The sequence below is a fragment of the Macrotis lagotis genome, chromosome 6, assembly GCF_037893015.1.
Source record: "Macrotis lagotis isolate mMagLag1 chromosome 6, bilby.v1.9.chrom.fasta, whole genome shotgun sequence".
Lineage (NCBI taxonomy): Eukaryota > Metazoa > Chordata > Mammalia > Peramelemorphia > Peramelidae > Macrotis > Macrotis lagotis.
Genome location: NC_133663.1, coordinates 32,609,434 through 32,637,197, shown reverse-complemented (window position 1 = coordinate 32,637,197; position 27,764 = coordinate 32,609,434). Strand labels below are relative to the sequence as shown.

Genomic DNA, 27,764 nt, shown 5'->3' with positions numbered 1-27,764 from the left:
GAAAATTAAATAATTTAATTTTTTAAAAAATAAACTAGACCCACATCTCATCGTGTATTAGAATAAATTCCATTCAGACAGGTGATCTAACTTTTCATTTTAAAAAAAATCAAACATTATATTTATCTTAATTGTAATGAAAAGTTTCCAGCTACAGCTGAAGATAAACAAACAAAAGAAATTGCTGGAAGAAAGGAAATGTGATTACAACAATATTGCATGCAACAAAAATCAGTATATTTAAATAAAAAACAAAAAACATATTGGACAAACTATCTTTGGTTTTTATCTGAGATGAAAAACCCTCCATTCCTAAATCTGTCTTAATGTCCTACTTCCCCAAATAAGAAACAGTAAAAGGATGTGAACAATGTCGAGAAAAAGGAAAAATTAAATCATTATTCATAACTTTAACAATTGACTCAAGTTAGAAATACAATTTGAGTCAACTTGTGAGGTGATACATTACAGTAAGTCAGAAACAAGAGTTAATGATGAAAAATGCAATGGTGGTGGCTGTGGGCATCATTACTTTCTTGGAGGGAGTTGTCAATTGATACAGTCACTGGGTGACAATGGGGTCCACCAAAGAGACTACCAAGTACAAAAGTGATTATACCTTTTGAGGCAGAATTTCACTTCTGAGACCATTATCTGAGGGAGCTCTTTAAAACCCAAGTAGGCCTAGTTGAACATAATTATTGATTGAAAACTCAATTATCACTGCAAAACACCCAAAGGCCCTCTCTAATCAATATTTGAGGGTAAGGGTTAGCATGCTGTCAAAGAATGGATAAATTTCACCATAGGAATAATATTGGATACAAAAAATAGTGAAGCAAAGACTTATCAAGCAAGCAGAATTGTTATGGTGCCAATGAGTAAATAAGAGTGATAATAAAATTGATAAGATCCCTAATGCAAAAGATATCAGAGGGGGGCACAGACCCAGTAAGATCAGAGATCTAAACCTAGGAGGGGCATGAAAGGAGAAGCCAGGGAGCTTGGCATTCCCTTATTCAGATGTTTTAGAAAACCGAGACCAGCAAGGCTACATAAGAGTTATCAGAACTAGGATGGGAATGCACATCCTGGCCATGAAACCAGTGTACCATCATCAAAATGTAAGTAGTTAAGATTTTTCAGGCTTTTTTTGTTGTTGTTATATTATTCCTCATGTTTGAGACTAACGGCTGGAATAATTACAAAAGTTCATAATCAAAAAATTTTTGAAGAAACTCTCCCCACCCCCCCCATTTCTCTCTTTCCCTTTCTGTCTCTGTCTCTCTGTCTCTCGTGTCTCTGTCTGTCTCTCTCTCTCTCCTCTGTTTCTTCTCAAAGGGAAATGAGCAAACTCTTCCAGAAATGGGGGGGGGGAGGTTCAGCTTTATGATGGGGGATTAGAGATTTGGAAAGTGCTTGGGGTTACTAAGGAAAACAAAGCCAGCCCAGCTGCAGTTCTCCCCACTGACCAGTGGTCCCTGGACATCCCTACCCACAGGGACCTAACCCTGAGGCAGAGGCCCAACTCAACAGGTCTCTGCCAGGCTGAACGTCCCAGCTCAGTCCTCCCTGGCTAAGCGCCAGGGACGCCCGCCTCGGCTGGCTACGCAGAGGAGCGAAGGAGGAGTGGTGATTGTTCATGCAGAAAAGCCTCTTGAGACATGACCAGTACCAGGAGGTATGCGCACAGCTGGTTGGTGAAGGCACAAATAGTCTGGAATGTCTGGTGTGGTGTGTGTGTGTGTGTGTGTGTGTGTGTGTGTGTGTGTGTGTGTCTGTCTGTCTGTCTGTCTGTGTATCTGTGTTTGTGTGATGTGTGTAAGTATGTGTGTCTGTGTATCTGTCTGTGTCTGTTTATCTGTGTGTGTGTCTATGTGAGGTATGTAGAGGTGTGTGTGGTGTGTGTGTATATGTGTATGTGGTGTGTGTATGTATCTGTCTATGTGTGTGTTTGTGTATCTCTGTGTTTGTGTGAGGTGTATAGGTGTCTCTGTGACTGTGTCTGTATGTGTCTGTCTATGTATCTGAGAGTGCTATGTGTGTCTGTGTGCCTTATGTCTGTGTGAGGTGTATATGTGTGTGTCTGTATATATGTCTGTGTGTGTGTGTGTGTGTGTGTGTGTGTGTGCACGCACTGATCAGTGGAGTGCAAGCACAGTCAACTGAAAAACCTCCTCCCCTCCAGGCCCTCTGGGTCAGCTTCCAAATACAGGAGATTAACTAGGAATGTTCAAAGAGATGTGGAAGTACCTTACAGCCATTTTTATTCCGACTTTCCTTTTTTCCCTATTTCTTAGTTTTTAGACACTGATTGCTGCACAGAATGGAGTTTAATCCACCAACAACATCCTCTCTTTAGTTCCCTCAAGAATTTAACCCTCCAACAGAGCCCATATTTCATTCAAAATTCCCCCCACACACACAAGGCTGTGGATCCAATCACACCTCTGACCTTGTCTTGACTCCCCCCAGTAAGCTGGCTCCTAGACTGCATCAGAGTCATCCCTGTACCAATGGAAGCCCAGGGTCTGTCTACTGCCACAAAGTCCTCCACTAATGAGAACCCAAGTTCTCAAACCACTAGGCAAGGAGGAAGGAAAGCTCTGGAAAATCCAATTATAAAGCAAAGCTGCATGAAGAGGCTCGAGATCAGGAAGTTGACCACTTTATCCTTTGGAAAGCCAGGGAAGAAGGAAAACTATAAAATGGCATTCGGATCTGTGGACTTCCCTTAGAAGTCTGCAGTGACCAACCAGGGCAAGAAAGAGAGTCAACCCCAGCAAGGAACCTTGAGGAGCAACCTTATGTCATTACAAACTCTGCCATTCTGAAGGCAATTTGACACCGTTCTCAACAAGAGGCAATATTTCCCTAAGGTTTTAGAACTCAAAAGAGAAAAATACCATAGCTAATATTTACATAGCTTTGCTTTAGACTGACAAAGTGATGAAAATGTGACACCACAGACTCCCAACTAGGATCCACTCAAAAGCATTCAAAAAGAGCTATTCTGCAAATGTTAACTAATAGGGAAGAGGTGACATATCTACTTCATGTTTTATAAAAGGCAAGGGTTCTTCACTTGGGGGGTCTCTGAACTTTTTATAAATATATATATTTTGATAACCTTATTTCAATGTAATTGGTTTCCTTTGTAATCTTTTTCATTCTATTTTTTGTACTTAAAAACACATTTCCAAGAAAGGGTCCCCACAGCCTTCACCAGACTAACTGCCAGGACCTATGAAAGGGGAGAAGCCTCGATTTAAGAGGCTACACAAAGACAATCATCTGGAATAGCTAGAGAGGAAAACTTTTATCGCATCACAACAAAATAGATTCAAACTCTTTCTAGGCTCATCTACAGGAAAATTTCCCAAGGAGAAGCTTTGCTTGTGTGTTCGTTCGTAAGGATGCTAGTCTGACAAGAGGACATTCCAAAGCAATGAGTATTTGACCTCACATACCCCCCAAGCTAACGGCTGCATACTTTATCGTGTGTGTGTGTGTGTGTGTGTGTGTGTGTGTGTGTGTGTGTGTGAGAGAGAGAGAGAGAGAGAGAGAGAGCCTACACGTGAAAGACAAAAACAGACTGAAACAGAAACCAAGAGACAGAGAAACTGTATTATGTTATCAGTGAAGTAGGAAACAGAACTTTCCAAACATGCTGTTTTTAAAGATTTCCACTTCAAAAAGAAAAGGGAATGCTTCTGTATCTCTTTCACATGGATTAGAAGTGGGGGAAAAATTATAAATTATAATTGTGGCTGGATGACACAACCTCTAAACTCCCTTACAGTTATAAGATGATGCCTTATTTTAAAGACTATTTATATTAGAATGTACTGGAATACTGTTGTTCTATTAAGACATCATGATTTCAGAAAAATCTGGAATGATTTCCCTGAGCTGATGCTGATTGAAGTGAGCTGACCTAGGAGAACATTGCAAACTTTTATAGCAAAACTGTGCAATGATCAATTAGAGTAGACTTTGTTCTCCTCATTAATACAATGATGTAAAACAATTCTAAAAGATTTAGGTTGGAAGATGCTCTCCATGTCCAGTTGAAATACAGAACAAAGAATAGTATTTCTACTTTTTAAAATTTGTTATATATTTTCTGTTAGTTTTTTCCCCTGTTGACCTGATTCTTCTTTTACAACATGACTAATATGGAAATGTGCTTGATATGATTGTGCATATGTATATTTAAAACCCATATCAGCTTACTTCTTTTTTTAGTTTTTTTCAAGGCAATGAGGTTAAGTGGCTTGCCCAAGGCCACACAGCTAGGTAATTATTAAGTGTCTGAGGCTGGATTTGAACTCAGGTACTACTGACTCCAGGGCCAGTGCTCTATCTACTGTGCCACCTAGCTTCCCCCATATCAGCTTACTTCTATGAAAGGGAGGAGGGAGAGAAGGCAGGGAGGTAGGAAAAAAACGGAACTCAAAATCTTACCAAAAAAAATGAATTTTGAAAATTATCTTTAATTGGGAAAAAATGAAATGAAAAAATTAATTATTCATATTACCAAAGCACATATTTAAGCAAAATTACAGGAAACTCTCCCTCCAAGAAACAAAGTCCTCAATACTTCTAGCAGCTGGCAATAAGAAGTACCATCAAAACAGCATCATTTCAGAGTCAAGGTGTTGATGACTTATTTTGCCTACTGTTTCCCAGTTTCAGTGTCATTCTTCAAACACATCTATGTCTGAGTGATCCCATTTGGGGTTTTCTTGACAAGCATTACCGGAAGGGTTTACCATTTTCTTCTCAAGCTCATTTGACAGAGGAAGAAATGAGACAGAGTTAAATGACTTGCCCAGGGTCACACAGCTAGTGAGTATCTAAGGCCAAATTTTTAAAAAATTTTTATTTATTTAAGGTAATGGGTTAAGAGTGACTTGCCCAAGGTCACACAGTTAAGGCAATTATTAAGTGTCTGAGGCCACATTTGAACTCAGGTCCTCCAGACTATAGGACTCTAGTCACTGTGTCACCTAGCTGCCTCCTAAGGCCAGATTTAAACTCAGATCTTCCTGAGGACAAGCACAATTCTCAATACACTGTGTCATCTGGCCACCCTAACATTTAATAAGGAAAAAAAAACTATCAGTCCTTATAGGTAATTGCCCTCCCCCCAACAAAAAAAAAAAATGTGGCCAGAAATCCATTCTTCAATTAACTTGTAAAAAAAAGGAAAAACTCAGGTTCCCTTTCTATGAGATAAAATATTATTATTTTTATTTAAATTCCATCCTCCCTACCTCCATGACTTTAAAGAAAAAAAATCCCTTTTATAAAGGAAGCTAGTTTTTCCCCACCCTGTGGAAAAAACCAACCGCATAGCCCTTTATCAAGCCCAACTTAATTTTAACAATTTTGATTATCATTCATGGGTTGCCATAGAATTATGTTCCTTAAACAGAGGCTTTAGAGAGCTAAATTTATAAACTGTAACTTGGAGCAAAGGTTATTCTAGAACTGAGGATCTTAATCTCAGATCCATGCATTTAAAAAAAAAAACTATTCTGCTATCTATATTTAAATACAGTTGGTTTCTTACATAAGGATGAATTTGTTTTCTGCACTTTATTTATTTTGTACATCTAGAAACATTACCCTGAGATGGAGTCCGCAAGCTCAAACAGCCCAGCCTACCCTAGAGAGGAAATGCACTTGATTTTTCACAAAAATTATTAGGAAAAAGGTTTTTATATACTGAAATTACTTGGTGATCTCTCATCATCTACATTTCTCTTTAATGGAAAAAACAGTAGTAATGGCCAATATTCATACTGTCTGTGAGGTGAACCATATTTCTCATGCATTAACTCCTACGATGCTCGTTTCCATGGAATAATTCACAAATCATTGAAGTACGTTATCTTGAGGCACCTAGACCACAAAAAACTAAATAGACCACATCCAGTGTGGTTTGGTATTAGAAAATATGGAGGCTTCCCTTTTCCGTATGAGAGGCGTCATTCGTTTTCCCACAGGCCACTGAAAAATAAATGAAATCTTTCTTTTCAAAGAAGATTCAACCATTTACTGTGAATCTGACCCCAAGCTGGAACTGTATTTACAGTGAGTAGAACATTGTATTATGGTGGGAAACCCCTTCAGACAGATGTCCCATTCAGTCTAAGGGTTCTACAATGGATGTTCACACAGGAAGCCCTCACTGGAAGAAGAGCCTTGGGTAGCCTCCCAGCAGGACTTTTGCCCCGGAGCGGTTGTCTGGGCCCTGGAAATGCCAGGGGCCCAGCCTGGGCAGGCCAAGACATCCCCCTGCACTGCCCCAAAGCATAGGCTTCCCAAGTGGCCCAGAGGGGAAGGACCTGATGGGTGATGACAAAGGCAAAAAAATTTCCTTAAAATTCACTCCAATCTCTGAATGACTTCTTAGAGCAACCTTTTATTGGGGAACAAAAGCACTATCACTAAGGCACATACAATTCATTTCTGAACTGGATTCAAAAAACAGTGCACAGAAAAATAAAAATCTTAAATTTTTACAAATGGCTCATTCATCTGATATTTACTATACACAAAATGATGTTTTGGTGAAAACCAACATTTTTTTATTATTTATTTTCCAGGGAAAGTATTATTTTTCAAGTGCCAGTTGTTTCCATTGGGAAGGAAGGAAGGAAGGAAGGAAGGAAGGAAGGAAGGAAGGAAGGAAGGAAGGAAGGAAGGAAGGAAGGAAGGATGGTGAGAGAAAGAGAGAGAGGGAGGGAGCACTTGAGAAATGAATTCATAATAATGCTTCCAACACTTCCTAGCTGTGTGACCTTGGACAAATCCATTGGCCTCTCAGCCTCAGTTTTCTCATCTCTAAAATGGACTCAGTGGTTTCCAGCTCTCAATCTGTGCTCCTCTGAAGTCACTTAATCTCTTCAAGCTCCGTTTCTACCTGTGAAAAGTGAGTATAATAATACCTAGATTATTTCCTTCTTTGAGGATTGTAAGGATCAAATAAAATGATAATGTACATTTTTAAAAACTTTAAAACACTATATAAATGGGACTTATTTTCATTTTCATCATTAAGCCATCCTGGAAGTACATCTAAGATGAACACTATAAAATAACACCTCAAACTCAGGAAGAATTATTTATTTATTGCCAGTACAAATTCCAATATAAATAAGAACATTAATTCTCCTCAGATTATAATTTGTATGCCCTGCAAATGATAAACCAGAAAATTAAATTTATCCTGCAAGAAAAGCTACAAAATTGTTCATATCCTTTTGACCCAAAAATATGCTACCAAGCCTACATCCTCAGGGAGGTAAAGGGATCAAAAGCTGAGAATCATGTCTACAAATAGATTCATAGTGACATATTTCTGACAGCAGAAGGCTGGGGGCAAAATATCCAGCCAGCTACTAGAGAAGGTTGAGGAATTCTAAAGAACAGACTGGTCCCAAGGAAGACAAGGGAGAAAATACCTCCCCCTGATGTTTGCCCAGAGGTGGGGGTGCAGAATGCACACACGTGACAGCAATAATTTCATTGCCCTTTGTATCCCCAGTGTACTCTTAACAAATGGTTTGTGAGGTTCATATTTTTTTCAATATGTTGATAGATTTTGATGAATTGTGTTCTTAATTCTCTGCTACAAAGGACAGTTCTCTGGAAGGGAGGAAATGGAAAGGGTGCAAGGGGTACTCTAGGTAAAAGATAACTTTAAAAAACGTTTATTTTTTAATTTATTTTTATTTAATTTTTCATTTTTAAAAATAACTTAAGGAAGCTTGTTGGCCAATATAAGTTGCATCAAAATCAAGTCTACTGACGTGGTTAAAAGACAGCCAATTTGCTCGAGCTTCTATGTGAGCGTCTGAACGTTCACGATGAAATCTTTCCAAGAGACTACCTCGCCCATGTGAAACCAGAAAGGGCAGAGACATTCAGCATGCATTACAAGCTGGGAACTCGTGACCACACTAAGAGATGAGGGGATGAAAGAAAGAATGCTGACTTCAGTCCTGGAGTATTTCAGGAATCCCCAGCTCCACTGGCCTCACAGTCCCGCACAGACCCAGATGATAACATATCTGCCTTCCATGCCTTCCCCGGATGGCCTGTGTTTATTGCCATGGCAGCCTGGCGGCCTGCCTGCCTCTGCCAAGGGACCCTCTGTGGAGAATGAGGCCTGGCCTCCATTGGCCAAGCCTCCTAGAGGACCAGGGTCCTCTCAATAATGGGGGGGGGGGCAAACCATCCTCCGGGGCCATGAATGAGAGGTCAACCTGGCCTTCTCTCTATTTCTGACACACAAAGTTCCATCTTTGAACCGGCCATTCTGCACTCCTAGAACGCACTCTCCCCATTTCTGTTTCATACAGTCCTTTTCTCTTCAAGACCCAATTCAAGGTCAGTCTTTCTATGAAGTCTTTCCTGATCCAATCTCCCTCACTCCCCTAGCAGCAAGTTGTCCATTCTTCCCAAAATTCCTTATTACTTAATGACTTTGTAGATATTTGTATTTATTTTATATTTATACTGCTTATATTTTTACATCTACTCTGATGAATCAAGGAGTTTTTTCCTCTTTATACTTGCACACCCACCCCCTATTAATAAACATTAAATCATTTATTACCTAGGGGGAACAACTCCAGGATTTTGCCAAGAAAACCCCAAAATGGAGTCACACCGACTCAGACACAAATGAAACTATGGAACAACAACCAAAATTTATTAAATGCTTATCAATTATTTGTTTTTTATTATTATTAAAAGACTGAGCAATGGATGCTTATTATTTTAATATGGTACAAATGCTCCCTGAAATCAGGGTGGGGTGTTCATGGTATCCAGTGTCTTATCTACAGCCATTAAGTAAAGGACCTGTCAGGGAAAGGAAAAAATAGCTAGTGTCCAAGACAGCAGTCCCTTGGGGGGCCAAATATTAGCCTGAAAGGCTTCAGTGATCTCCACATGTTTTGTCTAATCTGCAAAAAGTGTACGCAGAGATGATTCCTCAGGAACCGCAGTCTCCTTTTATAGGGCAGATAATTGGCTGGCTCAGGGATCCTTCACACCACCCCTTCATTACTGAGGCCTGATGTCCCCGGGGTTCTGTTTTCTTTCATAAGTAAGAACGGCTTCCCAATGGAGTATCTAATCAGAGACTTTAGAATTAGGGCCAAAATCTTTGCCTGCCGCTCTCAAAATACCGGCCTTGGTTGAAGAAATTATAAATATGAAAAATTCAGAGACACGTGGGAAGATCGGTATTAAATGGAAGCAGGATGAAGGAGAACCAACCCCAAAAAGGTAAATGTCTTTTGACTTTCAAACCCAGATTAAATGCAATCTTGGTCCCAGATTGGTTCCCTCCTCTTAGTAGAAAGGGGAGAAAGTATATATATATATATATATATATATATATATATATATATATATATATATATATGTATGTGTATATATATACATATATATGTATATATATACATATATATATTTGTTTATTTGTTTATATATATATACACACACACATACACACACATACACACACACACACACACACATATATGTCAAGAATGCCTCATTCCACTGTATTCACTGAGGTTTGCCATTATTATTTGGGATTACTGATGTGGGATGGGATGGGAGGAAAGGGAAAGGGAAGGGATGGGTTGACATGGGTTGGGATGGCTAAACAAAAGGTTGAATAAGTCATTACAGGTCCTACCACCAAAATGGCCAATATGTACCAAAAATTAGTCTTGGTCATATAAAATAGTTACTATTCATAAGTTGGGAAGACCTTCTATTTCACAGAATGGGTAAGGAACATGTTAAGGCAGAAATTCAAAGGCGATCGTTACTAATCACAAGCTGTAAAGACCTTATATTTTACAGTATGGGTAGGAACATTCTAAGGCAGAAATTCAAAGGCCATCACTCCAAAGAATTTACGAAGAGAGGGAAAAAAAACAAACCTCTGTGTCTGCTTACAAATATGCAGGCTTATCTTGCACTATCTTCAGAGCAGAAGATAAATTTTATGGTAAATATTCACACTGAAAAGATGGAAAGAGCTGGTCCTCTTTGAATCCTATTAAGTCTGATCCCCAAAGGGAAGGGTTGAACCCTAGCAACTGAGTTAAAAGACCCACAGATGCACTCCCTTAGACCACTCAGGGAGACCAGATTGATGCAGGTAAAAATCTGAATAGATTTAGTATGACTTCTTAAATTCACTGAACAAAACAGAACTTTTCTTTTAAAATGTTATTTTAGGGGCAGTTAGGTGAGGCAGTGGATAGAGCAACCACCCCAGAGTCAGGAGGACCTGATTTCAAATCCAGAAATAATTACCTAGCCCTGTGACCTTGAACAAATCACTTAATCCCATTGCCTTGCAAAAACAAAAACATAAACAAACATATTTTGGTTGATTTTTTTGTGTGTTTTATAGAATCTTCCTTTCCTAATATTTCCTTCTCCTCTCCTGTGACCCACCAAGTCATCCTTTGTAATGAAGGTTAAAACAATAAAAAGAAACTTGATCGGAGTCCCTTTTATCTCACGATAAAATTTTATTCCATGAAACTGGAGACCTGTTAGACTCATCACTGGCTTTGGGTAGGTCCTGACAATGGAGCAAGACAACGAATTCACAGGGCAATAGGACTAAAGAGAACTGAGCTGTGGGCTGAAATGAAGCCCCTGAGAATGGACCCGTTGCCAAGCTCTGCTGGGGCTACCCACCTTGTGTGTCATAGTGTTATCTAGTTTTTTCACATGTGTTGATCAAAGCTAATTAATAAGAGTCAAAGGATAAGTCAGTATCTATCTGCTCAAATGACTTGCAATGAACATTAATTGATATAAATCATTAAAATAAAAGCTAGGGTTTACAGGGCAGCTAGGTGCCCCAGTGGATAGAGTGCTGGGTCTGGAATCAGGAAGAACCAAGTTCAAATCCAGCCTCTAACACTAGCTATGTGACCCTATGCCTCAGTTTCCTCATCTGCAAAATGAAGTAGGAAAGGAAAATGCAAATCACTCTGGGAGCTTTGCCAAGACACTCCACAATGGAGTCACAAAGAACTGGACAAAACAGAAAAACAAGGTTTGCAAGGGCTTGCTGTATCTCATTCAATATTCACAACAATCAGCCCTCTTATTATTTTCTTTATACTCGCCAGGGTCACACTGCTAGCGGCAGACAGAATTTGAACTCGGGTCTTCCTGAACACTCTACCCTCTGGGGCCCCTAAATTGTCATTTTTTAAAACCAAATAACTTGGAGTAAGGAACATGCAATAAGAGACAAAAGGTCGAATTTCAACTCAGAAAGACCTAGAGTCAAGCCTCACCTTTGGCAATACCAGCAGTGAATGCCAGCAAGTCACAGAATCTCTCAGGCTGCTCTCTAAAGTGATAAATGACAGAAAAGGTCTAGTTCTTCAGTCATTTGGAGATCCCCACACTAAGGAAATACTATCAGGTATCTTTAAAAAAGGGGGAAAAATTTCTCTAATCTCATTACTTTTGGTTACATTATTACTGATGCCATCTCACTTAAATTTCATTAATATATTAAGTTTATTAGATTTTCTAAGAATGCTTGATGCTTATGAATATATACATGTGTATATTATAATGTGTAAGGTATCCTGTGTAACATATATATATATATATATACATACATATATCTATAAATATGACACTCTAGTCACATGACCAGGATTTAAATGGCCTTACTCTGTATGACCTTGGACAAACCCCCAGAGTACTTGAGGATCTCTACCTGTAAAAGGTACAGAGTGGGTTTGAATGAGCCCGGGAGATCAGTACACCCAACAAAAGCCTTAAATCCTGTGTCTATAAGAAATTTAAGCAAATCTACAGTTAAAGGGCAAGAACTAAGGGGGAAGTCATTTGCAAATAAACATTGGAAAAATTGTTTAAATTCTCTAATCCTCAAAATGCAACTTTGAAAACCACTTCTTGGTGTCATTTCACATTCACCAACTTATGCTGATGGAGTTTAGGGAGAAGAGGCATTCTATGGCCTTGGTAGTGGTATGAAACAAATGCTCAGCAGTGGACTGACCCTGACCTTGACCCTGGAATCCCATTGTATATGTCTTAGAGACATTTTGGAGAGAGGAGAACAAGATGTTTGTTTTGTCATTCATCATGGTTTTGTTTGTAATCATGGAAAATGGGAAACCTTTGAAAGGCCAAGTAGGTGGGGAAGCAGCTAAACAAATAATAATGCAATTAATATGTCTGCACTACCAAAAATGGAAAGTACAAAGATTATAAAGGATTAACAAAACTAGCTAGGTTATTCCCTTTTCCTCCTTGAGCTTCATTCTCTTACTCTGTAAAATGGGGGGACTGAACAAGATGTTGCCCAAGATGGTCTTTAGCTGAAATTCTAGGATCCTGTGGAATAATGGGCTTTTTGGTTCTCTTCCCAAAGAAGGCAAAGGTTGGACCATTTCCCCAAAATCTAGTTGGTCTTCTCTTCATTTCATTTATCTAACTATTTTTAGGGGCTAAAAGCAAAAACAAAGAATTCCTTCCCTCAGAGATTAATTTAGACCTACCTGGGCCCAAATTCTATAAACTGAATGGAAACAGGCCCTCTAGTACTTAAGGTTTACCGATGATGATGCTTGTCATTCATTCTAGAAAACCATGATGATAGAAAGGTGATGATGTGACCAGCATGTGAATTGGGTCTGGAATCAGGAAGAGCCAAGTTCAAATCCAGCCTCCAACACTGGCTATATGAACCTATTTGCTTCAGTTTCCTCATCTGTAAAATGAGCTGGGAAAGGAAACTGCAAACCACTCCAGGAACTTTGCCAAAACACTCCACAATGGAGTCACAAAGAATTAGACAAAACAGAAAAACAAGGTTTGCAAGTCCAAAGGCATCATTTCCATAGTCATCATCATAATCATCACCATCATCATCATCATCATACTCAATCATCACCATCATCATCATCATCATCACCATCATCAATATCATCATAGTCATCCTCATTCTCATCATCACAGTCATTCTCCTTATCATCATCTTCATCATCATCATTACTTAGCATTTAGTATCAAAAGGAGAGATATGAAATTACCCCTTGGCAATCAAGTAGCAGAACAGACTTGGAATCAAAGACCTGAGGCAAGTTTCTTGGAATCAGCCTCAATTTCAGAGATAAGAGGGCCAGCAAGCAAATCTTTCAGACACTGTAGTGGCTTGTGAGTCACAACCCCTCAGGTAGGTCAAGATTATAAACTGCAAAGGTGCATACCTATTGAGGCAGAGACTCCAATATTAATGAAATCTCAGGCCCATGGTCCTAACCCTGTGTGAAAGCACTGCTCCCCAGGAGATGACTTCCCAGAAGCATCATGGATCTGGGTTCAGACAGCCACGCCAGTGGGGTATGGATCCTCACTGGTCCCTATGCAGAGAGATAACTGTTTAAGGTCCAGTTTGTGGGGATCAGATCAGAGTCTTCAGTCTAAAAGTGAAGCCACATTGGCTCCTGGAGGGATATAGCCTGAGGACATGGTAACCAGAAAACCAAGCCTCTAAAAACAACCCTCTGGGGACCCACTTTCATTAGACAAATAAAACGCATATTCCACATGGCCATGTATTCTGACGGTATAATGGAGAGATGTTTCCTACTAATAAACAGAGGCTGTTCTGCACAGCGGATTATACCCACACGTGTGAGGGTATACACCCATTGATGGTGACTAGTCCTCACAAACACTGCACCAGGCTGGAGATGAGGAGAACAACCAGATTCGGGAGAAGTGGTCTTCTACAGACACAGAAGAACCAGAAAGCCCATTACACCACAGGATCATAGAATTTAAGCTAAAGGCACCCTTAAGACATCTTGTCCAATTCCCCCATTATACAGATTAAGAGAATGAAGCTCAAGGAGGGAAAGGGATTTATCCAAGGTTACACAGGTTCCTATGATCCCCACAGCATCTGGCACTGCAACTGTGAAATGATATATCAATACTGATACGTCATTTTTTTTATTTCTTTGCATATTAACCTAAGGCATCCCCCTCTCTCCCCTCAACACTGCAACATTTTTTCTTCCCCTGCATATTGATTCTGACCTGCAGCTGCACCCTAAGGACTCCTGGGTTCTATCTTGTCTTCTGTGGTCCCCGAAAAACCACCTGGTAGTTGAACGATGAATTTAAGGGGCAGATCCTGGATTTGAATTCAGGTTCCAATGACTCCACACCTAGCCACTAAGAAGCACCTTGAGGAACAGCACTGGACTTCATATATCTCCTGGCAGCAACTGACAGTCTTAAAGTCCCATATCTATAAAATGGGGATAAGAGAAGCAAGTTGTGCTCTGAGGATCAGATTTTATATCGCAGCATTTTATAAGCCTTAAAGTTATAAATAAAAGCTAGTTATGATTATACTTTCCATACCAAACCCTAACTACATATCAAGATGCTTCATATTTTCCTTTAAGAGTTTTCAGATCACTGGTCCTGGAGTCAGAAAGACCTGAGTTCAAATCCAGCCTCAGACACTTAATAATTACCCAACTGGGCAAGTCACTTAACCCCAATGCCTTGCAAAAAAAAAAAAATGTTTATGTTCCCTTACTGAATTGACAGAAAATATTCATTTTCCCTTAATAAATTAACTCTCAAAGAATCAGTCAGTCTATGTCTATGATCCTCACTTGGCAGATGAGGGAGAGAAAAGTTAGGATTTGTTCAAGCTCCCTCTTCCAGCATCAGGGCTGGAGAGGGGATTCCCAGATCCCTGGCCTCTTAGCCCAGGGCTTCTTTTTTTTTATTTTTAAATATCAAGATTGCACACAAAGATTCTTTCAAAGTAGCTCCGTTCACTATAAGTCACAGTTGGTTTGCACTTTACCCTCTTGATTCTTGAATGACAGACTAGGCCTACCCTCCTCAAAGAGCACAGGATTTGGTTGGAAAGGACCTGCGAGATCGGCAGCTGTTCTACCAACATGGGGCAAACCCCAGAAGCCAACAAGTTCCAAGGGACCTTTTGAAGAAAAGAGAGCTCCCAGGATATACAAAGTCTCAAAGTCCTTCATCTATAAAAGGCAGCAGCACTGTTTTCGTTATTAGAATTATTCAAAATGTCTCAGGAATATAGGACCTCAATAAAAAAACGAAAGAAAATAGAATATATGCATAATAACATTTCCTGAGGGTTTTAAGGCTTTGTAAATCTTGCCTTATATAACTAAATGAGAAAAAAAGAGGATCTGTCCCCTTGGAATGTAAGTTCTTTGAAGGCAGTGGCTTGAGTTTTACACCTCAATATCACTAAGACTTAACAAAGTGATTGGTATATAGCTAGAACATAATGAATGCTTGCCATATTAGGAATAGGCTTTGAATGGGTTTACTCAGGGGGGAATGAGCCATGTCCCTTTTTCCTCCCAAGGATTCAAGCAGACAAAGGTCAACCACTCATGGAGTTGAAGTCCTTAACTTGAGGACCATGGGTAGAGATCAGGAGTGGAAATGTGGATGTGGGGGGAAAAGAAAGAAAATCATATCTTTATTTCATTATAATCTGCTTCCTTTGGAACCCTGTGTGCATTATGTAATATATTTAAGAATATGGTTCTAGGGGCGGATAGGTGGTACAGAGGATAGAGCACCAGCTCTGGAGTCAGGAGTACCTGGGTTCAAATCTGGTCTCAGACAATTACCTAGCTGTGTGGCCTTGGGCAAGCCACTTAACCCCATTTGCCTTGCAAAATTCTAAAATAAAATAAAATAAAATAAAATAAAAAATAAAAAGTAAAAAAATATACATATATGGTTCTGAGGAGAGGATCATGACACACATAAAAATTAATAACATTTCCTGTCAAGACAATTCATAAAATGGAAATGGAAGTAGCATTGGTGTGACTTGGTGGGGGGTGTTTCCATCTCTAAGACCCTTTTTATGTTTCCAATTAATTCTATGCAATTCTGAGCAAAATAAAAATAATCATAAAATAATTGGAATATAAATAGAAAAGGAAGGAAGGGAGGAAGGAGGGAGGGAGGGAGGGAGGGAAGGAAGGAAGGAAGGGAAAATTCCTACTTTTAAGGTTTACAAAGTACTTTACATATATTATCTTATTTAAGGCTGACAACTCTCTGTGAAATAGGGGATAATGCAGATTATTCTGTCCCTATTTTACAGAAGAATAAACTGAGACTCAGGAAGATGACATAGTATGCCCAGAAATATACAGGTAGTTAGTACTATAGTCAGGATTTGAACCTAGGACTTTCTGATCCCTCATTCAACTCCCCTAGGATGTTTCATCATCATCATCATCATCACCATCACAACTACTATCATCTGAAGTAACTAAGCCCCCTCCCAAATTCTAATAAAAACAGAGTCAAAATGAGTATTTTCATGATTCACAAGATTAAAGAGGTCGTTTTTTAAATTATGAATAAGATCACAGAAATTTACATAGCTTGTAGAAATCCCCTTATTTTACAGATGAGGAAACCAAGGCCTTCTAGCTGGTACTCTATGCACTCTAGCTCACTACCTCACCCATAGGACAGAACTTATGGCAGAACAGGATCTCAATAATCACTATCAGTCCTGTTATGTTCCAGATAAAGGAACAGAGACCCTCCAAAGTAAAGCAATTTGATCAGCAGAGTATGAGCAGAACTGGGACTAGAATCCGGACCCTCTGACATCTAGTCCAAAATTAGTTCTAGCCATTTTCCCAAGTAATAACAATAACAGAAGTGACACTAGTAACACAACAATAATGATCAGCTAGAATTTATAAATCGTTTTATAGTTTGCAAAACACTTTGCAAATATGAGACAGCAGCAGCAACACCAACAGCAACTAGTATTTACGTAATGCTAGATGGTTTGCCAAGCACTTTAGAGACATAAGAGGGGAAAAAATCATAATATGTGTGTCTGTGTGTGTGTGTGTGTGTGTGTGTGTGTGTGTGTGTGTACACCCACTGTGTAAGGAATGGGGGGGGAAGGGAGGGCCTACTGTCTTTTTTTCCCCAATCAGCTGATGACTAAGTCTTGCCTTGGGTTCCAGGGAAACCTCCCTCCCAAGTCCTGCAGACAGCTGTCCCCCATCGCATCCTGTTCCTAACATTTACAAAAGAGCATTTCCTCATCCCTGATGAATTCTTATGGCTTTTTTTCCACACACTGAGAAAAGTCCTGTGGTAAAGGCACTACCCCAGAAATGATACTGTGCCCCCTAACATTCATCCCAAAAGCCAATGCTTGCATACCCTGGATCCCAAGGGCTGGCGATAAGTCAGCTTCTACTTGCGGTTGACAGTCTTTGGCTATGGCCTACTGAGAGGCCTCCTTGGCTCCCTGGGAGCTGGAGGACCCCGTGGGGCCTTGAAAACCCTATTTATTCATTCAAAGCTAAGTCCATGAAACAGGACACCGCAACAGGCACTTCTCTTTCAATGGTTCCTCTGTCCTGAGCAAGTTGGCTTTCTTCTCCCTATCACTTAAACAGGACTCAGAATCTTATTTAGCCATTGTCTAGGAATCCAAATTCCTGCTCCTGAGAGAGAGAGTGAGAGAGAAGAGGAGGGAGGAAGGGAGAGGGCATAAGGGAGGAAACGGGGGGGGGGGGAGAAAGAATGAGAATGAGAGGAAAAGGAAAGATGGGGGAGAAAGAGTGTGAGAGTGTGTGTGTGTGTGTGTGTGTGTGTGTGTGTGTGTGTGTGTGAGAGAGAGAGAGAGAGAGAGAGAGAGAGAGAGAGAGAGAGAGAGAGAGAGAGAGAGAGAGAGAGAGGGAGAGGAGAGAGAGAGAGAGACAGCAATCGTGAACATTGAAAGCTTTCTATGTTTCTGATGCCTTCTGTATATGCAAAGAGTTTTAAGGAGTCCCTGAGTCATCAAAGAATACTTTGTCAGCCAAGAATGAGATAATATCCTACCTCGGTCAGCAAAGAACTCTATGGTATGAGCTACCAAATTTCAAAATACAGACTTTAATGGTGACTGGGGGGCAACACCAACACTTTGCTGAATTTGTTGCTGTTTTGTTGTGATGTATTTTTTTTTTTAAATAACAGATTATTTGAGTTGGTATCTAGTTTGGAAGTAGAGTACACTTTTAGGAGCAATGGACCAGCAGTTGAGAGACCTACTATGTGAGTTCTTAAAAGATATACAAACAGGGCACCTTCACTAATCCAATCAAACTATCTACAAGCATTAAGTGACTACTATGTACAAGACACCATGATGGGTGCTGAATATTTGAAGATAAAGAATGAGAAAATCCCAGTCCAAGGACTTGATATTTTAAGAGGGGAGACAGCATGTCACTCAGCAATTCAAACCACCCTCCACAAATAATTGCCAAAAATAATCTTCCTGCCTCCACTCAAAAATTTTCCATGGTTCCCTTATCATCTGTAGAACAAACTAGAACAATTTCTTGGTCTAGTGTCTAAAGCTCTCCACTGTGATCCTGTCTATCCAAACAACTTCTATGATTTCCCTATCAAACACTCTACCCCACACACCAGTCAAGCTGGCTTGCATCCTCTTCCCCAAACTCCATGAGTCATCTCTAGTCTCCAGGCCTTTGCAAAGGCTGGCCCCTTAGCATTCCTGCCTCACCTCCCTCCTCTTGAAGGCTCCATTCAATTGCTACTTCATCTTCCCTAGCCAATGAACATTCTGTCTAGATGGATAAAAAAGTAAGGAAGTATTTAATAAAGGTTGACTGATTCCTTAATAAACCAATACTCCTGGGGATCTTTCAATCAGTACCATTACTTCAAAGAAGAAGGTATCTTCAACTCCTACAAGCAGGTCACACTTAATTTACAGATGACTAAGCTGGGAAATTAAGGAAACTGTCCAACATCACAAAAAGGATAGCATGGCCTAGTCATATTTCTCATAGCACCATGTTGCCTGATCTTTTGTTATCTGTATATATCTTGTATACCCCCCCAAAAAATTGAAGAGCAGGTAAAAAGAGGGTTCATTTTTTATTTTTATCATCTCTAGCAGTCTAGTACATAGTAGATATTTAATAAGTGGTAATTTAAGTTACAAAATAACAATATTATTAAAAACTTGAAAGACTTAAGAATTTCAATCAAATCTGTGATTATCCATAATTGCAGAGGACTCAGGAAAAAATAAGCTACCATCTCCTGACAGAGAACTAAAAGCCTCAAAGGAAACAGGATACTTTGAGACATGACCAATGCACAAATTTGTTTTATTTGATGATACATACCTGTATGTGTATATAAAAAATTTTTTTCAATTAACTAAAATCTGCCTTCTCTTCTAATCCCACCTCTATCTCCCAAGAAAGAAAAATATGGCCCTTCTAAGAGACATATAGGTTAATTGAAAGAAAATAATTTTTATTTAAAAGTATTTGTTGAATGACTAGATAAAAAGGATTTAGGAAGAGAGGGTATTTCTATATACTTCGGTTAATCAATCCAAGTTCTGAACAACTCAAGTCACCAAGTTGGGAGGGTGGGGGACAAACTTTTCAGTCCAACAAATTTCTCAAGGCCCACCAGATTCATGACAGCAGAACTGAGATTTGCATCACTGAAGGATGAACACTGACCAAATAACAGGTCTTCCAACCACACCCAGAATGAACATAACTAAAGTGACTTTGTGACCAAGAAGGGAAACTGATAAGTACTGAAAACTGGGAGGATGAGGGAGGGAGCTCAAATCCCATTTGAATCACTTGGTACTTCTGATATGCTGGGCAAATTCCCCAACCCTTCATAGTGCTTAGTATGACTGGCAAGAGGAGGCACTTAATCAGTGTTTTTACCTCAATAAACCTCTCTGGGCTTCAATTTCCCCACATCCAAAATGGTGGGAAGAGAATGAGATAGCCACTGAGGTCCCTTCTTATTCAAAAGCTGAATGTTAATAGTGGCTAAAGCCCTCCACAGGGAGGTACCATCCTGCCTATCCAAGCATCTTCTATGATTCCCCATCAAACACTCTATATCACATTCCAGTCTGAGGTCCCTTGCCATCTCTCCAGAAAGTCTTCCTGCAGCTCCCAAGTCACATCAAACAGAATCAGAAACCAGAAAAATTCAAGTCTTGTAGCCTCTGGCAAATACCATGGATTCCAACCCAGATTTTTGCATCAGGGTTGGAGACTTTTTTCAACATGCCGCAACCCATTCAGCTGGTGAGAAGTGCCACCTCAGCAAGGCAATTCTCCGACCTCATATCCCCAGATTTAGAATCCTCTAAGGATTTCCAAAAACACAATTCCATCTGCTTCAAGATGTCTGTCTTATACTCTTTCTTCCCCCTTTTTCAAGCTTCATCATTTTCTGATTCACTTATTATCATGAGCAAAGTAATGGAAGAGGAAGGCAAAATATTTGAAAAAAAAAAGTACCTTACCACCTATATTTCCCCCTCAACCCATTTTACCTCATCTGCAAAGTCCCAAAACATGCAAACACAGGGACAGAGGGTAGGGCTTAAAAAGTCAATCTGAGCCATGCTGCCAGCTAATTTTCCTGTTGTGGTCTACAAATTCAACATGGAGAGAAAATAAAGCAAAATAAAACTACCTGTAAAGAAGCAGTTTGTGATAGGAGCATTTCAAGGTGAATTAATGTCCTAGCTAGAAACAAGATTTTTTGGAACAGAAAGTCAACCCTTCTTCAACTTTGCTATATGTGTCTTGACTTCTTTAAAGGAGAAAACTCAATTTCTTTCTAAAAAGTGAAATTTCCAACAGCCCACTGGCATACCTGGCCAGTGGAATGTGGGACTGGATGGAGCTGCAAAGCGAGTAGCTCTGACAGAAAGAGACAAGAAATCCCTCAGGTAGCAAGCACAGGCTTTGGGTTGGATTCTGTATTTCCTAGGTTGTAGGAAATAAACAAGAATTCCCTCAGGTTGCAAGCACAGTTGTGTGAATTTTGTATTTCCTAGGCTGCCATCCATCTGGGTCCTTTTCAGTCATATTCATGCCTCCAAATGAATATTTGGCAAAACACTAACATTTTAAAGAGGCCAAATTGACAAAGAATGATGAAGGATCCTTTGATCCACAGCCTTTTACAGCAGCAAATAAAGCCCCTCTATGGCAAAGGGGCTCAAAAGATATACAAGTTCAAATCCTGGTTTGACCGTTTAACATCTAAGGGCAATGTCTTCAACTAGAAAGTGAAATGACTGGCCTAGACAGCCTCTAAAATCCCTCCCAGATTTGGATCTCTGATCCTTTTTGACTTCATATGAATGATGTTTTTAATTAATGCACTTTCCTGATGTTGTACACATAAATACAAGAGACATGAGCTCTCCTTGCCTGTTGCCCTTCCCTGAAAGGTCCTCCCCAACCTCTACCTCTCAGAATGGAGGTGGCACAGCTGATAGAGCACCAGTGCTGTGGTCAGGAGGTCCTGAGTAAAAAGCTAGCCTGAAATACTTGACACTATGGGACCTTGGACAAGACACTTAACCCAGATATTCAGGGTTATTCATATTCAGGGTCATCTCCAAACATCCCAATTCATAACTGGCCATTTGGACCCAGATGGCTCTGAGAGAGAAATTAAAGCAGATAACTTTGTATAACACTCCCTCATTCAAATTCAATTCACGTGTATACCATGGTATCACCTCCCTGATGCCATGGTCTTCTTTGAGAATGAAGGACAAACATCATCATCATCATCATCACCACCTCTCAGAATACCAGGTTCCTTCAAGACTCAACCCTACTAGGAAAAGTAGTCTCCATTGTAAGAAAGTAAGGTGTCTGAGGGCGGGGACGTTTTTACTTTTGTCCTGTCATACCTTAGAATAGCAGGTGTTTAATTGGGTGGCAGATTCCAGACAAAAACTAAATTGGAGATAAGTTACAGTGTGTCCAACAGTGGTTGTGACTGATGTTCAACTAGATATTTCATAAAAAACAAGATGGTTGACTAAGGTTTAGTAAAAATACTCACATTGATAATTAAAAATTATAAAGGAATCTTCAAATAATATGGCTGAATTATCAGCAAGGAACTGGATGGAAATCCTCCCCCATCCTTAGGACAATGTCTATCACAGTCCACACAAGTGACAAGAAATTTCCTACAACTTGAACATTTCAGATGGCAAGAAAGAAAGTTCTCAATGAATAGGAGGTATCCGTCTAAGGGGACCCTCTAGATGCTATAAAAACCTTCATTATCTCTATGAGCAGGCCAGTCAGGCTGCTAGATCATGAAAGAGCTCCCCAAGGGAGTCAGAAGAATCCGAATCTGAAATCCTGCCTCAGACACTTACTGATTGTAAACCTAGGCAAAGTCAATCACTATCCCTAAGCCTGTCTGCACATCTGCAAAATGGGTTATAACTAACAACAAATTATGAAGCAGCCTGAACAGAAACGGATGCACTAAATGTTCTTCCAAATATCCTTTCTCACCCATAGAGTGCTGAGCCACCCAAAGGTTATGAGCAGGAAAGGGGCAGTCAGAGCCCATGGCTGGGATCACACGCTCACTAGACATTTCCTTTAACCAAAAAAAAAAGTTTGACACAGCAAAAAAGGAAAACTCAGGAACTGAACCCTTTGCAGTGGTTTTTAATCTCACCTCATCCTTTCATAAAGTCCTAGGAAGATGTGCCACATACAGTGGGGGGGAAATAATCTAATTCTTCCTATTTTCTCATTTTTAAAAAATTTCTACCCAATCTTATAACCTGAGAAGTGAACCATCTGGCTTCTGTCTGATATTATCTCCACCCTCTTTCCTTCAGAGTATATAAAGGACAATATTTCTTTTACAGGACAATGCCTTGAATAAACAATTATGTGTTCATCTATTTATAAACAAAGTCCTCTTTGCCAAACTGATCCACACAATTAACTTCACAAAGTGTGATTGCTAAAATAATTGGACTATTCTCCATCATGCACTTCACTCACCTCTCATCCTTCTCTCCAGGTTTTCATGACCATCTTCTCCTTTGCTTCTCTTCCTACATGTCCAACCACATCTTCTAGTCCCCAGTCACACCCTATAACCCTAGGTGTCCCCCCTCCAAGGCTCTGTCTGGACCTCTTCTCTGTATTAACTACCTCAGAGATCTCATCAACTCCCAAGGGTTTAATTATCTTCTCTATTGCCTCCAGGATCAAAACAAAATGCTTGTTTGGGCATTTAAAACTCTTTCTTTAGAAATGATTGTGCAGGACGGGAAAACAGTGGCACAGTACCGCCCAGTATGGCATGCCCTCATCAGTGAGAGGGAAGGAAACATGACACATATAAGTTTAGACTATTTGTGACTGACCTGGGGTAGAGCATTCCCAGTTCATTTTGGTCTGCTCAGTTACAATCAGACAAACTGTAATTTGTCTCAAACCTAGTGATGTTATTTTGGTCTTCTTCGATAACAAAGGACAAGAATCAACCAACCAACCAAAGCTCTTCTACCTTGCCAGTCTTGGTCCTCTATGCCCTCCTGGATTCAGGTAATTGGTTCTTTGAACCCCTGTTTCCAAACTGTATTTCACTGACTGTCCCCTATTCCCTCCCACCCACCTTCTACCTCACTGTTTCTCTGACTCCCTTTCAGACTCAACTCCCATCCCTCTGGGGTCTCCCCTCCTGATGCCCCCAGCCACTAATGTCCTCTCCTTTCAAACTACCATCATATACTCGGTGAGAAGTAGCTATTGTGTCTGTCTCTGGTTGTTAACAATTGTCTCAACAGTTAGAATGTGAAATCCTTGAGGGCAGAGGCAGGGATTGAGCTGTTTTTTTTACCTTTGTAGACTCCAAGACCTGACACAATATGTGCTTTTAAAATGTTTGTTGACTGACTAATTGAAAGGTTCAATAGCGAAGGGGTAGAGGAAAGTAGATCTATTTGGAAGCTAGGTGCCACAGAGTCGAGGTCTGGAGTCAGAAAGATGCATCTTGAGGTCAAATTTGGCCTCGGTTATTATTAGGTGAGTGACCTTGGGCAAGTCAATTCATCCTGTCTGCCTCATTTTTCTCATCTATAAAATGAACTAGAGAAGGAAATGGTGAAGCACTTTGCGAAGAAAAACCCAATAAGATCATAGACAGTAGGATACAAGTGAAAAACTGAATAATGAGGGAGAGAGAAAGAGAGAGAGAGATAGTCAGAGAGACAGAGACAGACAGACGGACTCATTTTATATATGTGTGTGTGTGTGTGTGTGTGTATGTGTGTGTATATATATATATATGTATGTATTTGGGCATAGTCAACATGGGAATTTGATTTGTTTAATTAACTATACATATTTGTTATAAGACTTTATTTTTAACTGGGGGGGGGAACAGATGAGAGGGACAGAAACAGATTACTGTTCATTGACAAAATTCAATTTTTAGGGGCATTTAAGTGGCACAGTAGAGTCAGAAGAATCCAAGTTCAAATCCAGCCTCAGACACTTAATACTTACTTAGCTGTGTAACAGATAACAGCTGTGGACAGATAAGTCACTTAACCCAACTGTCTTGCAAAAACCAGAAAAATCATTTTTTTTAAAAAGCATTAATAAAATTAAATAGGTTGGATTCAATGACTCATTGTATTCCTAAATCTCATGAAGATTCTGTATCAAGCTTTATATTTGTAAATACTGAGCCTCAGTGAGATTTAGCATCTCCGGCCTTCACTCATTACAAAATTTTCCTCATAGTTTCTAAAGGAGACAAAGCAAGACCATCTAATAAGATGAAGACATCTATACGATGGTTCTCAAGGTTAATTCACCCAAACTAGATTCCAGCTACTCAGCCCTCAAACAGAACAGTGATTCCAAAAGGAAGGGAAAGTTCAGAGAAAAGAACATGTGATTGGGAAACAAAAGAAGCAAGTTCTAGTCCCCAGTCCATGACTCACTTGCTATATGACCCTGGGCCAGTGACTTAAACCCTCTGGTGCCATTGGCTGGACTAGAACAACTCAGTTCTTTCCCAGCTAACATCTGGACAGTGAATTGCTTTTGTTTCTCCCCTGGAATCTGGAAAATGTTGTCTCCAGGGAACTGGAAGATACTGCCTCCTAGATTTGTAGAATTTCAGCTGGAAGATGCTTGACAGGACATTATCTAGTCTAATCTCAGACCCAGAACTGAGAGCACTAGTCCAAGGTCATCAAGGTCATCAAGCAGCCACGCCAGGATTCTAACCCGGACCCTTGGTCTCTGAATACAGTGTTCTTTCCACTCCACGAAGATGGACGGGATGTCCTTGCCAGGATCTTTTCCCAGCCCTATGATGAGCTTATAATGGAATTTGGCTCCGCTTATAATTATAAATGTAACTTAACGGCCTCACATCTGGAGTAAATAAAGCCATGCAAATAACCATTTATCATCTTCAGGGGATTCAGACCTGGAATGGATCTTGGCAATCATCTTATCCAATCTCCTCATTGCACAGATGAGGAAAACTGAGGCTCAGAGTGAGAAATCCCAGACTAGTCCCCTGACTCCAAATCCAGGGATCAAGGAGTAAAGCCAAGCACTTAACAACTGTACTGGCGGCATAGTGAATAGAGTCAGGAGGACCTGAGTTCAAATCTGGTCTTAGATACTTCCCAGCTGTGTGACTAGGCAAGTCACATAAATTTATTTTCCTCAGTTTCCTCATCTACAATATGAGCTGGAAAAGGAAATGGTAAGGCACTCCAGTATCTTTGTCAAGAAAACCCCAAAATGAGATTACAAAGAGTCAGTCATGACTGAAATGACTAAACATCAATAAAAAGAAAGTGAACCAAGCAGATTCATCCATTTTAATTACCTTTATACCTGGGGAAAGAAGTGTGCTCATAAAAAGCAAAGATGGCGGGGCCCAGCACAACATGACTGCCAAGTTCATTCAAAGTTGGCCAGATTCCTAAATTAGTGGAAATTTTGTGGATTTCATATGCTGCATCTCAGAAGAAGCACATAGAACATGGGACCAAGCATCATACCTGAGTATTTGCTGTCATCTGTAGAAAGGGATTCACTTGTTGGCCAACCCTTGATTCTGGTTAAAAGACAATAATCTTCCCCAAAGAAATATAAATCCTCTTAAACAATGAAAAAATAACAGCTTTCATGGAAATGTTAATAAACACAATCACTCAGAACAAAAACATCACAAAGTTGAAATTACATTTCAGAGGTCAACTAATGGACCCTAGCTTCATCAAGCATCCTCTCCATCATGCCCCCAACAAAGGGCATCTACTCTTTGCTTGAGCCTTGTAGCCCCCCATTTCACTAGGGGACAGTTCTTTTTTCCTTAACATAAACTGAATCTGCCTCTCTGTTACTCTGTCTATTAGTCATGATTCTACCCTCTGGTGCCATCTTTCATGAGACCAATATTGACTTTAGAGGATGAATTTTCTTTAGTGATTTTGATATTTATATTGGTTCATGACTCCATGGTGGTATAGTAGAAAGAGTCCTGGTTTTTAAGTCAAGAAGACCTGAACTCAAATCCAGTTCACTTAGTAGCTGTGTGATCTTGGGCAAGTCATTTTACCACTGTTTACCTCAGGTTCTTCATCTGTAAAATGAGAGTAATAATAATACCTAGCTCCCAGGATTATTATAAGGATCAAATGAGATAATATTGAGGGTTTTTCATTTATTTTGAACTTATGAAATAAAGTAAGTATTACCATAGCTGTTTGCAAATGCCAAAGGACTATATAAATGTTAGCTATTATTGCTATTTATTATTACTAATTTTCTATACAGTCTACATTCTACCTCCTTCAGTATCTCAAAAACTAATGACATTTTTTTTATTTGGGGGATAAAAGGGATAGGGGGAATGGGAAGAGAATCCAATTCTTGTGTATGTCTCAAACTAACTACATTAGTTTTGGAAAATTCTTCAGATTGCATTCAATTCACCAAAACTGACAAATTAATGGCTTTTCCACTTTCCTTGGCTAATAAACTAGCATCTACTTTCAGGAAAACATCAAATGTAATCATTCAGCACCATCATGGAAATCTCAGAGCTGGAAGAGGGCCTCAGTGGTCATCTGGTCCAAGCCCTACTGGAACCAGGATCATCTCTATCATACACTGACAACCTGACTTCTATTCCATCAAGGCAAAATGTTCCTCTGTCATGTGGATAAATGCTTTTAAAAGAAATCCAACCCTGCCAGGACCAGTCTTCTCCTCCCCCCTTCTGACCACAGCCATCCCTATTCCTAACTTTTGTTCCACAAAACTTATAAAAAGCTTGTGCTAACAGTTGCTCAACCCTGTGGTATTTGTTGATACCGCTGACCCTTCTTCTCCCCAAGATTCAGGCCATATCAAGTTCTATTGCCAAAGCAGAATGTCATTTAGGGAATGAGAAGAAACCCAAGATACTTCTCCTCAGATGTCATTCTTTCAAAAATAGCCATTACAAAATTTCTTTCCAATTATCTCAAGTCCTTTGTTGGATCTCTTAGCTGATTTCACTGCCACATTGTCTTCTCTTGTCCCTCCAACCAAATGCAAGTGTAACTTGCTAGTTAAAACTAGACTTTCATATAAACACTGGTCACCTACCAGGAGCTAACAGCAGCTTCCTGGGGAAATTTCCTCTGGACATAACCCTGACTGTATAGTCTCAAGACATTCCTAGATCAATGTGCCTGCCAATGAGAAGCAGCCAGGTTTCAAGCATTCAATGAA

The 27,764-nt window shown here is 39.8% G+C and overlaps 1 protein-coding gene across 1 annotated transcript in view; it reads right to left on the bottom strand.

Annotated features, from left to right (window-relative positions):
• Nucleotides 1-27,764, bottom strand: part of FNDC3B (fibronectin type III domain containing 3B) — a 351,337-nt gene that overhangs the window by 273,293 nt on the left and 50,280 nt on the right. The gene's annotated exons all lie outside the window — the stretch shown is intronic.